Source organism: Alligator mississippiensis, chromosome 4, assembly GCF_030867095.1.
Source record: "Alligator mississippiensis isolate rAllMis1 chromosome 4, rAllMis1, whole genome shotgun sequence".
NCBI classification, from domain to species: Eukaryota; Metazoa; Chordata; order Crocodylia; family Alligatoridae; genus Alligator; species Alligator mississippiensis.
In genome coordinates this window covers 74,928,007-74,945,868 of record NC_081827.1, presented here as the reverse complement: position 1 = coordinate 74,945,868, position 17,862 = coordinate 74,928,007, and the positions used below count along the sequence as shown (strand labels likewise).

The following is a 17,862-nucleotide window of genomic DNA, read 5'->3' as shown; positions in this document are numbered from 1 at the left end:
CCCCCTCGTGGTCCCTCCTCATCAACCGCCGCGCTGCCCTGGTGGGGCTGCTTTTTATTCCCTCCAGGAGGTGTCCTCCGCCCCCGCTGCTCAGCCACAGCCAGATAAAGGCCCGGCTGATTCCCCATGCTGGCGTCTTCGGCGTGCATGGCTCCCCCGGCTCTTCCGGTCCTGCAGAAGGTAAGTAGGCCTCCTTGCTGCCCTGGGGTTCCTCTGGCATCCCAGCTCCCCTGGGACAAGGATCAAACTATTAAGATAATTTTCTTCAGTACCAACTCTGATTCTTTCTGTAATTTTAGTAACACTATTTTACCACTGCCAATACAAATGTTCTTCTAATTTCCCTTTCTTCTCTGATGCATATTCCTGTATTCGACAACGTCATTTAGAGTTCCAGCAAATGTCTCTCCACAGATTTTGGCAAACTCTTCTAACTGCCCACTCCTTTATGATGGCGTGTCAAACTTCCGTGTTATAGCATCATAATTATTTTCTTGGCTCTTTAGTTATATAATATATCCAGACTTTCTTTCCATCATGCAGGAGAGAATTAACTGTCCCAGTTAAGTTGTTCTGCTCATTGGACTGAAATTTAACACAATGTACAATTTGTGGGGGGAAAGTCCTTTGAATGTTCCAAATTTCAAAACACTTCTGACCCCATGTTACATCATAAGAATGAGAGATGATACATTTCTTAAGACTGTCAGCACAACAAAGATGAGACTCTGACTGAAATTTCAAGTTTCCTCTAATTTTGAGTGGCCTTCTATTTTGGGTGTTTAGCTAGATATACCTGAGACCTGATTTTAAGGAAGAATTAGAACTCACATGTGTAGATGACATCAAGTCTTTTATTGATCTGAAATATTTATGTTACATACTTCTCTGGTCCAGAATTTGAGCCCTGTATTTACAAGTAAATTAAAATAGGTGATATTCCTCTTCAGCAATGTTAGCAGGGCAACAAAGTTATCAGTCAGTGTCACATTTGCTTAATGGTTGAGTTATTGCATAGTCAACGCTGTGTTCCAGGGATATGTCCTTTTGAGAGATTTGTCCTTTCTTGTACTGACTATGTCTAGTCAGATAATTACTCCTCTATTCAGAAATGATTCCTGTCCTCAGACAAATGTGCCTCATGCTTACTGTTCAGAAGTGTCTCCTCCACCGTCTTTCTACTTTTTGGCGAGGACAGTCTTTAGCAGAACAGCCTTCACCACTGCTTTCATTTACATATTCTTTCTTTGCGTATGTAGATTTAAAGAGAGAAGTGAGATCTGTCTTAAATCAATTGAGTGGCAGAACATCAAGGGGATAGCTTAAGCCCGATGTCATGGTGATGGATAAACTATAGGTACTTATAGGGACAACTGCTTCATGCCAGATTAAGATCAAGATTAAATCTGTGGAAATAATGTCTAATGATTTACTTGTTCTGAAGGCCTGAAACTAGATTTGGACGTGTGAGAAGCAGGTTTCTGATAGTAGTAAACAAAAACAAATCTCTCATCAGGTAACTAAAAGCAAAGAATCGGGAAAAGTAGCAAATACTAATAGAGAAAGTTATATTTCAAACATGGCAAGACCAAAGATACCGATAATTAAGGCCTAGAATGATTGCTGCTTCTAACGTCTGTTCAAAATGACACACTGCCCACATTTAACTTGGTTGAAATATAAACACTTTAGCTTCATCTGCACTGAGTCTCTAGAAACTAATTTAGGACTGCAACATTGCTAATTACCATTATAATCTGTTTATTGACTTTCCTCCAAAGACCTGAAACTACTTTACACTGTGGGTTGGCAACCTCTGTACTGGAGCTATGGCTTCAGCAGCAGGGGAGGTTTCTTGGCGTGGCACTGTAGCTGAATGTCCAGGGCTTCAGCACAGCAGGAGCTCTGCCTATGCCATGCCACAGTTGGCCAACATGGCCTCTGGCAAAGTAGGGTTTTCACTCCACTTCACTGCATCTAGGGGGTGGTGAGAAGCAGCAGCAGCCAGGTTCTAGTACCTGCCCCCAAGCTGGGTTGTGCCAGCCCCCTGCCAGAAAATGTTGCCAAACTCTACTTTATGGTGTTGCCAACTCTCATGACTTGTGGCATTGTTCTTAAAATCTATGCTTTGGGAATGTGAAAAACTTAGCTCTTTCATATATATATATATATATATATATATATATATATATATATATATATACTCACTCTCTCTCTCTCTCTCTCTCTCTCTGTATTTATATGCTAAGTCATATACAACTTCTGTGAAGTAAACAGCATGCCCATTTTAGAGATGGATGAACTGAAGGACAAGTCAATATAGTGGCTTTGAGCCACCCGTTAAAACATAAGCAGTAGCAGTACGTCATTGGTTACTCTATGAGGAATTTTTTCATGGACAAACACAAGTACCAGCTGAGCATGGTTAGCAGTTCTTACTCCTTATATCCTTTTTTACAGTGTAAGTTTTTACCTCTCCTATGCTGATACAGCTCTCAGACTGGGTAAAGGGCAGGTGGATAATGATGTCACCAATGCTTCAACCCTGTATGTCTCCCAAAAGTCTACTCAACTCACAGCACTGGAATTCTTTGGTTCCTGTGTACCAAGAGCACAAGGACCAGGGCTGTGCTTGGTTCCTGAGCAGATGTAGAAGGGTAGGAAAAGCTTCTCAAAGCCTTTGTATTTATATAAGTCTACTCATCATCTCTCCTTTACAACTCAGTGGTATAACAATGAATACAATTAAGAGTCCTGATTCTTCTGCCTTCTTTTCTGAACAGAGACAAAGCTATTGGAGACGCCTGCTCTCTCTCAGCTACAGAATATCAATTCTAGAAGATTGAACATAAATTCAGTCCTAAATTGTCTCCACTGAAGTGGGTAGATTTGTGGCCAAGATAATTAGCTTGAAGTCTACGCAGCTTCTCTGCACTAAATAGTAGTTATATGCTAAGAAGTCCATTTCCACAGTTCTTGCTCTCTCCCTTTTATTTTCTTCTCTCCCTTCTATTTCCTGCAGTTAATTTTGTTTACTCTTTCTAGAATAGCCTCACAGCCACAAAGAAAGATTAATGAAGCTTATGCTACTTGTATCCGGTTTATTAAATGCTCTTCCTTTCTGTGTTGTGCCCAGAGTGTGCTGTAAAGGATGGAGAATGTAGATGTTTTTAATGATGACTGAGCATTAGTGTTTCTTCAGCCCTGCCAATACTGCTAGACAAGTAAGAGGGATAATTGCCTTGCAAGTGCAATTAGTCTAGGAAGCTTGAAGGCAAAATTTCCTTAAAAAACCACCAACCTAAAATAAGTTATTTGACTGAGTCCTGTAAGTTTGGGGCAAATTACCATTTCTCACTTTAGATCTGGGTTTGTAAAGCCTTATAGTAGCTATTCCAATCTTCTTTATATTTGTTTCTGAAAATGCCATTTTATAATTTCAAACTCTTTTCTTTTTTTCACTAGTCCTGATACACAGATTTATTCTGTATCTTTACTTTCCTTTTACCCCGTTCACTCTTCTGTTTCTCTCTTCCATTTCCATCAAACTTCTGATGTTGAATGATTTACTCATTTCAAACACTGTGATTCAGTTTGCCACTTTTTTATTTACAAACTGTAAATAACTTCTTTACAAATATTTTATTTTTTAAAATGTTATTTTTTTAAATAACTTCTTTACAAACATTACAATACAAATAACATTGTATTACAATACAATACAAATAACTTCTTTACAACCATTACAATACATTACAATCACTTCTTTACAAGCAATAACTTTTATTTTTTTAAATAATTTTATTTTTTAAATAACTTCTTTACAAACATTTTATTTTTATATAATGTTCTTTTGTTTTAATTTTCCTAAAGGCAATGATATCTTAGGGTGCTATCTTTTTGTTGGACCAACTATGTAGTTGAAGTAAAGATAGACAAGCTATTCAATACAAGACAGCCCTGATGAAGAATGTCTTGCATTCAAAATCTTGTCTAACTTTATGCAAACTATATAATCGGTCCAATAAATGATACTGCCCTATGAAATTCCTGCCTCTCACTTAATTTGCCTAGGATTTTCTGTATTTTGCTGTGTATCCCAGGTCAACTGACACTTTCGCACAGCTTTGTCTCACCCACATGGCTCTAATGCCCAACTCCTGACTCTTCTGCAAGCCTGAGTCCTACCTTCAAGTTCTGGGTAGAGACAGATGTAATATTTGAAGCACTTCAGAAATGGAGTATTTCAGCCATGTATAGACCTAACACTGCCTGCCATGGGCTCCAGCTGAGCTGATTCAGAGGTATGCTGTCCAGTAAGGGGGCACAGCAGGGAAATGCAGTGACCTGTGTATCTGGTGGCAGAGCAGACTGTCAGTGTACTCTGTAGCACCCAGTCTCCCAGAGCTGTTATCAGTGAGAGGTCTCCTGTGCACCCCACCTCCACTGTCCTCGACCACCCCCTCTACCAGCACTGGAAGATTAAAGCGCTTCAAATAATATCTGTCCATGACTGCTGTTTCCTCTAACCCCTGCTCCTGCAACCCAATTCTTGCCCGCTCTGCATTTGTCTGCTGCCATGGTTTCCTTCCTGTACCTGTGTAGGACATGATGTCTTGCGTTGCATCAGGGCTGACAGTAGCATTACGAAGAGCTTAGATTATGGATTGTGTAGGATAATTTGGATAGGAATGATCCTGCCTTAGGCAGGGAGCTAGACTAGATGACTTGTGGAGATCCCTTCCAGCCCTACTTCTCTATGATTTCTACAAGACCAGCTGAGTCCTGCCCAGGAGCAGCAGGAGGAGCACTGAGAACTTAAAAGGGATAACGTCCCTGTATCTTGTATCACAGCAGGCTGCAGCAGTTAGGAGCAGCAATTGCTGGGACTGTCCCACTCATACTCTAAAACTTTGAGTTGCAGAATATTTCAGGTAGACAAAATATTCAGGGAAGTCTACTGTTGAACTCCAGTGTCTCTACTGAGCACGTGACCTGGCTTCAAATGTTTATAATCTGGCTACGTTTGGGCCATTTTTCACATCTCCATTGTAAATATCAAAGTATGGAGATGTTACAGCTTCTCTATGACATGGTGGTAAGGATTTTTTCAACATGGACAAAACAACATATTTTTCACTAATCTTGCTGCACAGTGGAACAATTTCTTTACTGAATTTTTTCAAATATATGCAAGAAAGAGAAAGGGGAGAGAGAGAGAAAAAAAGGCCTAAGGCATGGAATCCTTGAGCAATTCCAGAAAGGTCCAGTCTGAACAGCAGAAGTTTAGCAAAGGAATCAGCATGTGATTTTAGGCTCTTGGAATAGTAAGTTTCAACCAAGATTGATGTAAACGGAGGTGCTCCCAACTCCATTTATAATTAATAAGATTTATTTCTCCAACCAATATGAGAAGTAAGCAATGAATAAAATCTAGTATAGAATAGTATGTATGTTTTGCCAATAAAGTACTAGTATTACTATAGTAATATATATATATATATATACGGGAACAATGGTAGCTCGTCTCCTAGAAATCCATTTTGTTCCACACACATGAATCAAAAGGCAGGTAAAATAAAGTAAATGAGCATTCAAAGTGGTAAGGATGAAATTATCTGATTAGTCTTTTTCCTCTCTAATTCCTGTGAAGTGAATCAATTAATTTTAGACAAGGAATATAAGTTAACAAAGGTAGCAACTAATGACGCAGTAAAAGGTGCTAATATAATACAAACTTTCAATTTAATGAATTCTTTTAAAAATCCAGAAAGGACTGCCATATGTTATCATATCTCAAAAATGGCAGAATAGTTTTAGACGTTCAAATTTCAGACCTCTATAGTTCATCAGCAGGGACAATATTCAGAGGCTCTCCATTAATTATATTCACTTTTGCCAAAAGAGTGGGCTATTCAACAGCAGTTGATCATACCAACTTTTCTAATGTCAGCCTTTGTGAATGTCATTGCCCTGTACACAAGTTAATCAAACTGAACAGTGTTTAGTACTCTGTAATGGTCTAATCCAGAAACTGATCTGCCCGAGGGTAAGCCCGTGGCTTGAGAAGCTGCAAGTAAAGCCAGGGTGCCCACAGGGCCCATGGCTCATGCTACTGCAGCCCACAGAGCATGCAGCCCCTGGCTGCTTGGAAGCTGGACATCCCCGCTATAGATGAAGGACTTGGTGCCAGAAAACATATTGGTAACTGTGAAGTTTGAGATTTCATCTAAAGCCCAGTGGAATACATGGACACACAGTAGGTAAAAGAACTACAATACTTTTGAGTAAAACAGAGAGACTCACACAACACATGCAGTCAGAGGTGATTATTACCGGTGCATCATGCACATACAGAGGCTCTGTGGATAAAGCCCATGGTCAAAGGAAACGAATCATTTTCCCCTGTCTCTGTGTTCTCTCCTCCTTCCTGTCAAGACCTCAATCCCCAGCTCATGCCATTGCTAGAAACATCAATGCATAGGGAAGAGGAGGAATAATTTTTGTATGCATAGCCCAATACATTGCTTTGGTGTGCAGTGTTGAGTGTGCTGTACGATCCTGGCTCTTCAAAAGGAGCAGCAAAATAGCAGTAAGAAAAGCCCTTCCCACTCATATGCTGATTGAGAAGCTTTGGTCCCCATTGACCTAGCACCAGTGAATTACAGGCAAAGATAGAAGACTGCCAGGCTTAAGCCTACATCCTTAAGGAAGGGAAGAAGAAGGATCCTGGGAATTATAGACTACTCAACCTCACCATGATACCTGGAAAGATCACGAAGCAGGTCCTCAAGGAGTATGTTGTGAAGCACTTAGAGGAGAACAATGTGATCAGGAACAGCCAGCATGGATTCACCAGGAGTAAATCATGACTGACCAACCAGATTTCCTTCCAAGATAAAGTGACATGCTCTGTGGATGTGGGGAGAGCAGTGGATGTGATATATCTTGACTTTAGTAAGACTGTCTCTCATGTCATTCTCATTAACTAAGGAAATACAGACTAGATCAGAGGTGTCAAAGATACAGCCCATGGACCAGATATGGTCCACAGAGCTATATCATCTAGTCCCCAGTGCTGCCCATTGGTCTCAGATGGTGTCTTTACATGTGCTCCAAGGGTGGGTGCTTTAATTAAAGCGGCTCTTGGGAGCCATTTTATTTAAAGTGTCAGCAGCAGCTTGTGTATGCAGTGTCTCACGCTTCACAATGGCAGCGGGAATGCTTTAACTAAAGCTCAAGCTTTAGGTAAAGCCCACCCCCACCCCGCCGCCATTTTGAAGCATGGGGGCACTGAATACACAAGATGGTGATGCTGCTGGAGCATAGTAATTGGCACACCCCAGCAAGCTTGATTAATCGAGTTTGCTCTAATGTGCTGCAAGAATAGAAGGCTAAGAGAGGATTTGAAAAAAAGTCTTCAAATACTTGAAGGGTGATTACAGGGAGACAGCTCTTTTTCTGTGGCTGTAGGGGACAGGCTCAGGAGCAATAGCCTCAAGCTGCAGCAGGGAAAATTTAGATTGGAAATTAGGAGGAACTTTCTGACTCTGAGGGTCATCAAGCATTGGAACAGGATACCTAGAGAAGTTAGAAGTTTTCGAGAGCAGGTCAGATAGCCACTTGGATGGGATGGTTTAGCCAGGCACAATCCTGCCTTGAGCAGGGAGCTGATTTAGATAACTTTCTGAGGTCTGTTCCATCTCTATTTTCCTATGATCCTACAATCCTACCTGACCACTGGAGAACATCGGTACTCACATGTAAGGAGCACTGTCCAAAGTCTTTGTGGCATTATATCAAACTATGGTGATATCACCTATTACTGAACTACCACAATACACATTTTTCAGCACAATCAGATCATTTTCAATTCCACCACATGAAAAAGCTATTCTTATTCCTTTCCCTCACTTTTTGGCTGCTTAAACTGGGAAATAATAATAATAATAATAATAATTATTATTAGCCTCCTTTTTTTAGATGCTCTTAAACTTTCTCCTACTGAATGCCAGACCTTAATAAAAGATGATCTCTGTGCCTTCTCCACCTCTTTTCCACAATCACAGAACAGCTACTTGGAAACTACTGGAGTTGCTCACATGGAAAAATAATATTAGGGAAGTATTTCATATATTTTAGCTACCTATTAATACACCTTAGCAGCTGTAAAAAAGGAGGAGGAGGAGGAGGTGACAGCAGTGAGGCTGCTGTCTAGGACACAGAGGTCTCTGTATCACTAATACAACAGACAGAAGCAGCACATATTCCTTGCTCAGATAACACAAATGCAGATGCTATCTCTGTTTGAGCATTGAGCTGGCTCTGCTTCTAAAAAGGTTATTCAAGGTGAATTCAGTAAAAAAGAAGACCTTTAATAGAGCTACTAAACTACTATGCATCCATTTCTGAAAGGTAAATAAATGTTAGTGACTGTTGTCTCCTCTGTATATTGCAGCATGTATGTTTCCTTCTGTATCATTGCTACCCAGAATTTATTGTGGAATCATTAGTATGAAATCTTCGTGTTCTCCAATTCTAAGAACAATTCAAAGACCTATACACAGAAATGATGAGTTAGTGCATAAATGATCAAGAGCACCAGCAACACTATGTACATTTTCTACCAGGATATAGTTTGCATTGTTAGACATCTCCTTCATTACTTGTGACAACAATGAACATCACCCTCAAGTCAACAGAATGTAAGGACACTGTAGCAGGCCCCAGGCCCCAATGGCAGCCATGATGTCCCCCTGTGGCCACTCCAAATCTAGGATCAGGGCCCTAATCACTAGACCAATGGTTCCTTTTTCCTCCTGGTAGGATTACTCTTAGCTCTAGGGCAGAGGCTGGCAATTATTTGGGGACAGAGGGTCACTTACCAAGTTTTGGCAAGCTGTCAAGGTATTCATTTCCCTCTCCAGTGCAGGGAAGCAGGAACAGCTCCATGGTCCCAGGCCAGAAGCCTCTGCTAGGTAGGGGCTTCTGGTTTGGGGGCAGGGCTGGGTGGGCCTTGCTGCTGGGTCCTGCTGCTGGCTCCCCCTGGATCTTACTGCCCCTGTCTCTTGTCATCTTTGACAGGCAGCCATGAGCAAATAAATATTAAATTTTCTAAATTTTTTAGGGGCACTGCGGGCCTGATAGAAATGCCTAGTGGGCTGGATCCAGCCTCCTAGCCATATTTTGCCTAGCCCTTCTCTGGAGTGTTTCCCCCACTGTCTCAGTGATGGGCTACACACATGCTAGTAACTCTACTGAGGCACAGATTACTGGCACATGCACAGCACTTGGCTGGCTTGGACAAGCTCCTGAACCAGAAGTAGCATTGCCCCTTAGTATAGTGCTGCACATGCACCAGTGAGGACAGTATTTTCCTAGTTCAGACTGCTGTAAGTTTAACAGATTCAGGGACAGGCTCCCCAAGAAGCACTATGCATCACAGACACATGTAAGTCATATTCTTCTCCTCCTTCCTTTCTCCTGTCCTGGTATCAGTAAATTGTGATCCTTTCCTTGTCCTTCCTGTCTCAGCTGCTCTGGCTGTAAAGTAAGATAGAAGGGAGCTGAGGCTCTGTCTACTCCATGCTCACATGCTCCAGCCCTGCTTCCTCTTGAACATTCAGACTCCCTGCTAGCCCACCTACTAGTGTAAGCAAAATTCTTACTTCCTTGAATAGGCACAATGTTTATATCACCATCCAGTATTGATTTTGACTCCATATCCAGAGCTCTGAGCCTGTTATTTCCTGCTGCATACATGCCAGCTTTCAGCAGTACCAGTGCACACCCAAAAGCTTTGAGTGCTGCTCTTGCCATGACTGAAAGCAGCAAAGCCTTCTGGGGCATATTGGAGCTGCTGTGGGTAAGAAGAAAACAGATGGAAAATAGGTTTAGAAGCTCTGGGGATACCAGTGGTGCTTTTGGGTATGTGGATAGCAGAAAATGAGCACAGTGTAAGCAGCAGAAAAATGCTGATCCCTCTCACCTGCTCATAATTATTAGGGGTGTGATTAAGCTACCCCCTTTCAACACTGAATAGTACCTGTGACCAAGGGACTGGTATCTATTCAGAAATCATATTTAATATGGAGCAAAACTATGGTAAAAGTGGAGTTTTGGAAGTCTGTAAATTACTTCTTAAATAAAAGATGTAGAACGATGCTGACCTAGCAGCTAAGAAGCTATTTGCTGAAATAAAATACTGCACATCTAAGATGTGAATTTATGTTTATGTTCTTACCTAACATAGTTTGCCTTGTGAGGAATGTAAGTCAAGATGTGCTCTACAACAATTTCTTTTCTTTTAAATTTGATTTTCTGTCTTCTTTAATCCATCTTGTTTTTGGAAAGTGCATGGTCAATTTCACAGGCAGCCCTCCCCAAAGAGAGCAAGAGCTACAAGTTCTCTTGTGAATCAATGACAGCAGAGGCAGTTCCATGTCTTAATCCTAACTAGAGATCTCCTTTATGAAGACATAGGCAGGGGTGTCTTCTCCCTCTAACTTGCATCACAAAATCCCATGGGCAGGGGATCCCAAAGTGGAGACTCAACTTGTCAGAGGAGTAGAGGTGACAGCACCTCACCTGCTGAGTTGTCCCATGTATTTTAACATGATGCTTTGTGAAATAAGACATGCAGTCTGAGCAAAGGTAGCAAAATCAGGCGCCATGTAAGCATGACTACTTGCTTTTGCGGCTGCAAAATGGCCTATTAATTTATCATGTCATAAAAAGAACTAGCACAAAAACACTTTGCACAAGTTACAGCTACAGGCAGAACATAGTGACTAAAGCACCTCCACATGCCATATTACTCAGGGATCTAAACTTCTAAAATCTAAAAAGAGCCATTTAATACCATAAGAGAGGACTGCTGATTTTTCAAAGGTGCCTCATACTCAACTGGCTGCATACTGGCACCTAATGGTTTTAAAAGTTGAGAGAAAGGTTCTTTACTTATGAGATGTATAGGGGTTAATGATGGTTGTGATACAAGTGGTTTACATTAAAATAGAAAAATATGAATATAAATATGTAAGCATATTAAGATATGCCACCACTGTCAATATATCCAGTGGCATTATACTGGTACAGTGAGTTTTTAGTTTACCTCAGACATATATGACCTACCATTTTATCTGGTAAGGGCTGCAGACATTGTCAAAGAGTCACCATTAGGGAATTTTACTGAAGAAGAGTTTTAGAAAAGGGTTAATGAGATAATGAGATTTATAAAAAGGAAATGCCAAACAGAGCTCCAGTTTATAGCCTGTCATTGTAACTGGTCAGCTTAATAACCTACCATGACAGTATCGCAGCATCTGTCAAGTATTAAATTATCCACGCAATACTTCTGAGAGACAGAAAGGTTTCTTTTAGTTCACAGGTGGGGAATGACTTGCCCAAGAACACATGAGTGGGTGCATCTACGCATCTACACACATGTAAACACTGTGCCCAGGAGCAATAAACTCTGTTGCAAACTGTGTTGGAGTTTATTGCTACACAGTAATTGCATGTGTCGATGCACCCACTAAGTCCATAGCCTGATCTCCTGTGCCTCAACCACAAGATGGAAAATAAAAAAATAGTTACTATATAAAAATTAGAAGGATCATTTCTATCTTAAAATGCAGGTCTGAGTAAAATGTTCTTGCCTCTCATCACTTGAATGACCTGATTCTCAGAAAGTCCCTATTTGCCATTGGAGTCTGAAATGTGCTTCCCTTCACAATGGTTTTAACAAGCACCTGTTTGTCCTTTTTGATCTTCTTACATTGCAAGATCAAAACAAACTCCCACTGACATAAATGTAGGTTCTTATTAATCTTAAAAGTATAAATTGCTGCACCCAGTTTCCTTTATTGGATAAGCAGGGCCTGGGGTATTTTGTTTGTTGTTTGGTGGATATTACACAGTAAACTATACCATCTGTTGACAGAAGATCTGATCTGGTGTTTCCAGTTAAAGGTTTTTTTTTTCTTCTGTTATTAGCTACATTACTACTCTGTGGATTAGTTTCTTATCCTTTTTACAGCTTTCCTGGTTAAGTCATTTTGTGTGCTGCATATACTAACATTTTGTCTCAAATATTCTGCTCTAGTTTTTTAACTTTCAAAGTTGATTAACATTTTGGGGACATGCCTGGAGCACAACTCTTCAGTGTTGGACATAGCTGCCTTTTTGTCATGTTTTATAAATAAAAAGAATACGTTATTTCCTTTATAGCATTTTAGGCAGAAGTTGATTCAATTTAATACAATGTTCTTGCAAAGCAGGCTTTCTAAGCTGACTAGGAAAAATGCACGATCATAAATCCGGGAGTAGTTTTCCAATTCACTACATCTCTTTATTTATTGCTTTATTTGCAACATCCCTTTAGACCACTCTTGGAGAGCAAGAATAACAAGCATCTGTGTGCACCAGCAGAAATGACTGAGCTGCCCAAAAAACTCTGTTCAACAGTACAGGTGGGCTGAGCTGCTTAATTGAACAGATGTGCCTGCCTCAGCAAATTTTCCTTCTCATACATTAGAGATCATCTAAGCATGAAAACAAACAAAGGAATACTGGACTGGTTCTGTACATCATCACCTGCTATGAAACTACACCTACCTTTTCTTTCTGAAGAACACAACACACAGCAGGGACCAACTTAACACTGGTGTTGTACTGCCTGTCATTTGCAATGAAAGAACTAATGTTGGGGGACTAATAATGTTCTGCCTTGCTTTTGTATTGCCAGTTTGGAAAGGGAGATTTCACAGTTGGAAGCTGCTGCTTCGGGATCTCTTTCACTGCTACCTTTCTGCAGGACTCCAAGCCACCATATATCATAGACAATGTGCCACTTGTTTAAAACATAAAGACAACATCCGCAGTAGAGTAGAAACTGGTACTTGTTTAAATTCATTGAGGTTATCTGGAAAAACACTCCTTTTGTAAAGTCTAGTTACAAATGGTAAATGGTGCTTTCCCTGTTTACTGTAAAAGACAAATATTATTTCACAACTTATTGAAGAAAACAGGAGGCTTCCACCTTTACTTCAGTAAGCAGGTGGTGCTCTCCTGTCTCCAGTAGACATTAGACACATGCATGCACCCACAGCATGTCTCCAGCATTAACCCCCAACCCCCGAACAATATATGAGTAGAAGCCTATGATTTTTCTATTTGAATGTTACCCTTTTTAAGGCGAGTTCTCCATGCTGTACTAAGACCAGTAATAGCAAAGCCAATAGACTGCCAAAGCCTTTCAGGTTTTTTTTATTTTGCAAATAAACAATGAAATATTTGCCTTTATGCCAGGATAGATGTTGATGATGAGGCACAGCCAAAAGCAACAACAAAAGAGAATATTTTTTTCCCAGTTTGACTATATAGAAATATATGCTGGACTTTTGGGTGCCTATGTTGGCCTAAATATGGATTTACTTGCTTAAATGTAAATACCCAATTTTGAAAAAACTTAATTTATAGTTAAATTGTAGTTTCCAGAAGTGCAGTTTTTCCATAAACTCTTAAATCACAATAAATGAATGCATCATTCATTTTAATTGTGCATAGCTCAGGCAAACCAAAAGCAAAAAAAATATATTTCATAATCTGCTTTGTTAATTGTTAGCCAAGTGGTCAAATAAACAGATTATTTTATAAACTGGTGAATAGCTGTCTAAATTACACAGCAATAAAACACGGTGTATACAAATACACAAAAGATAATGCCAGTAGAACTACTCTTATTGATGTCTTCAGCTGTACTAACTATAGCTTTAGGTTTCCTTTCTAAACACTGGGAATCCATTAACATCAAAATAATGCAAAAAAGGCTTCCCAAGAATAGCCAATGAAAAGAAAGACAAGACAGACTTTATACTTCATGGAGTTGGTAAAGAAATCCAACTCTGTCAGACTATTAAGTTCCTAGGGAACTTCCTATATGAAGAAGGTCAAGTATGTTCTGACAAGGAATAAGGAGCTTTGGAAATGTTACCACTAAGCTATGACCTGTAGCACAGTAGTGATACATCTCCAATGATCTCTGTTTTCATAGAGTCATAGAGAAGTAGGGCTGGAGGGGGCCTCCAGAGATCATCTAGTCCAACCTTTCACCAGGGGCAGGATCAGCCCTATCCAAACCATCCTGCACAAATCCGTTGTCTAGCCTATTACCAAAACTACACAGTCAGGCCTGACACAATTACAAGACATAACATCCTAACCTGTCACAGAGCAGAAGGATCATGATGACCAATGTCCTGCTGCTGCAAAGGTTGTTAAAATAATAATAAAATAATAAGAAAGGTTGTTAAAATATTTTGTGCAATTACAGTGTCCTAGCATTTTTCATAGACTTCAGCCTAATACCCAAGTGTAACAGGGTGGTCTGTCCCCTTAAAAAGGGGCAGCCAGCCCTGTTAAGAACCTGCAGCTGGGAGGCATTCTGCTGATAAGGGAATGTCCAAGACCACAGAAGAGAAGCAGAAAGGATCAAGCTGTGAGGAGACAGCTTGCAAGGAGATGTTATGTTGCTGTACTGATGAAAAGTCAAAGTTAAAAGTCTGTCTTCAAATGTCTGGAGAAGATGGAGAATCTTGGTTTGTTCTGTTTGTGTTGTTAGAGATTGAAATTTGTTTGGTGGGAACTGAACTGCTGGGGAACTAATAGCAGAGCTAACTGACCTGTGAAAGGCAATGCAATAAAGGACCTGCTTATACCAAGGTACTTCAAATGAGACCTTTTTCTGCTCACAAGCTTGTTCGTGCTGCTGTGCTTCATAATCACCTCACACTGCACAGCCAGAAAGGACCAGAACACCCTGCCTATTTAATACCACAGGCTCTAATAATAATGATTTATTTTGATTTGAAATTATATCAGGACATGTCGGGGGGGGGGAAGAGGGGGGCGGATACCAGAAATATATCAGGATGTAAAAATGGCTGTATAGCTAAGCTCTGTACCCTACTGAAGCACTGAAGGTTTCCTGAAGGAGCTTCAAGCAGGAAGCTATTACACCCTACACTGTAAGAGCTGGGGTGCAATAGCAGAATGGCAATAACACCTTGCTACAGATCCAGAGGTACAAGTTGAAACTGAGCCCTAGATGAATGTCAAAGGCTACCCTCTGTTCTATGTGGGTACATCATCAGGGATCCAGATTGTCTCTGTTTAAAAATTGCAAATTCTCTGATAAAACCCCACAAATTCTCTGATTAAAAAGCCCCAAATCCATGATTAAAATAAAATGCCACTGTATATATAGGTATCAATTGAATACAATGTTTTATTGATATATTTACAATTTTAAAGTAATTTGGAAGCCTAGCAGTGCCTCAAATACTATTCCAATATTATGAAAACCTTAATCTGTCTGTCTGTCTGTCCATAATGTTTTATTTGCACTCTGATTGGCTGACTGAAACACCCAGCCCTGGTTGTTTCAGTCAGTCCCCACCCTGCTCCCTGCAGGCAGCAATGACGGAGCGGGGAGGTGTGGGGAGGCCACAGAAGCTGGCCTCGGCCCCTGCCCATGCTCCTTGGAGGTGGCAGCGGTGGCTCTTTAAAATTAAAGTGGCGCGGGAGGGGACAAGGCCACTGGCGCTGGCCTTGGCCCGCCCCTCTCCTCTTTCATTGTTGCTGCCTGCAGGGACAACATGGCAGCAGTAGGGGGGAGGAGTGGGCGCAATGCAGTGGCAGGTGGTGGAAGAGTGGGTCCAGGCTGATGTGGCAGCAGTAGAGGGAGAGGAGGAGCGGGCCTGGGCCCAATGCGGGGGAAGTGGGGAAGGAGCAGGCCTGAGGTGGGGGGAAGTCAGGCCGCCACGGTGGTGTGGGGGAAGCAGTGGGCCTGGCCCAACATGGCAGTGGCAGGGGAAGGGGAGAAGTGGGCACTGCCTGGCTGGGCAACAACCCCAGCCCCAGCCAAACTCCATCCCTCCATCCTTCCCTCCCTCTGCGGTGGCTCAACCTCCCCACCTCATCAGACTTACCTGCGAGGCCTGCTCTCCAGGCTGCCTAGCAGCCATGTGACTGTGTGAGTGTGCACATGCACATGGCACCCCCTGCCTGACTACCTTTCTCCCGCTCCCATGAGCCCCTTTAAGGCTGGAATTATGCCATCTTGCAGAGTTCTTTGCAGAAGTGGAAAATCCATGTGTTTGTTAAAATGTATTTTTCTCAGTCAAAGGAGAAAATCTCCATTTTTTTTCATTTTTCTGTGGGGAATGGAAAGCCTGGATCCTTGCTCATCACTGAAGCTGGGAAATTACAGCATCACATCTGGCTGTATCACTGCCTAGTCTGTTGGCTTCAAAGACTGGGGTGCCTTAATCATAATATGTAGCAAGGCTTGGGTAAAGTTTTGATTATTATAGGTCCACTTACAAGAAACTATTCTTCTCTCACAGAAAGATGGAAATTACTATCTGCTCAACTCTTGTACCTTCTAAAAAGGTTGACTCAGAAACGATAACTTTGGAAATATCCTTCTATTTGTTCATCTGACTGAGGTATGCCAAGCTAATACCACCAAAATCCAGGGCTCCAGCTGACAGGAGTACAAATTTAGAAGATCTACATCTCCAGTCTAGTCAAATGAGGAATTTCTTTTATTATGCATGAAAGAGACATGCAAATGGTAAATTTGGAAGAATTAGTGCAGCTGAATCTGATGACATCACTTGTGTTTCAGTAGGTCACACAATAGACATGGAGAGCCAACATTAAGGCATTTTGCAAGTGCACTGATTTAAACAAGTGCACTGGTTTAACTGAGCGATGTTTTTTAACTTGATTATTGGCAAATTGAAAACTGCTTAACATTATTTTATACCTGTGTTATCTTAACTACTAGTTTTGGATAAACCAATATAAATGATTTAAGTGTGCTTACATAAGGGAATATTTTAATTAAACCAATTAATTAAAAGGTACATAATTAAACTGCTGCAAGATTTTAAAGAATACTTTGGTTAAAATTTACTTGGCATGGTAAGAATACTTGTAAAAGATGTATGGAGTTGTGAGGCAGCAGTACTAGCTATAGAGCTTCTCAGAATCAAAGAAGACATTTTTAAAATCAACATAAATCCTTGCTCCAATACGATTTGCAGTCAAGCTATTTTTTATTTCAGTGGGATCAGAATTTTACTCAGAATGGAAAGAAACAAGAAGCAGAGGTAAGAAGTGAAAGTGTGAAGAAGATGGAAAGAACAATGTAACCTAGAAGCAAAGCGATGGACTTAGAAAGAAGCATCAACATACTCTGCATCTCTGTAGTCCAGCTGTCAGAGTAAACAAGCCCTCTTCTAACCATGTGCTCAATGGTATTATAAGCAGAGCTGGTAGCATGATAGTTAAGATTATCTGACATTTTCCATTATATGACCCTGTTTTCAATTGCTCTTTTCAACCCGGTTGAAATTATTGCAAACTTTTTTTTTTTTAAATAAAGATTAACCTAAAATGGTTCAACTGTTTCAGACTATGCAAAGACAGAGAAAAATATCTTGTTCTTCCCTTTTAAAAATGTATGACCATTTTTTTTGAGATACTCTTTCATATCCAAGTTTTGAAGTCTTGTAAAGGGGGAGCAGATGCCTTTGCATCATGGATAAACCATTTGTCATCCCCATGAAAATCTGCCACGCTCATACTGGCTGTGTTCAGCAGAGACCTGTTAAGAACTTGGAAGCTCAACAATCTCTGAAGATTTTATTTGCCCTGGGCATGTTCCATCCTAAGGCTGAACATGATGAACAGAACTTTCCCTGCTACTGCTGCTCCTGTTGGCTACAAAGGGCCAACTCACAGGATCTTCATAAAATTCTAGTTTATTGGACGGATGCAAAAGTAAGACCA

The 17,862-nt window shown here is 40.8% G+C and overlaps 1 long non-coding RNA gene across 1 annotated transcript; it reads left to right on the top strand.

The window, feature by feature from the left end:
• Positions 1 to 97: 97 nt before the first annotated feature.
• Positions 98 to 17,471, top strand: LOC132250030 (uncharacterized). The gene is made up of 2 exons (XR_009461619.1): positions 98 to 180; positions 17,136 to 17,471. It is a non-coding gene; the product is annotated as an uncharacterized LOC132250030 (long non-coding RNA).
• Positions 17,472 to 17,862: the final 391 nt, after the last annotated feature.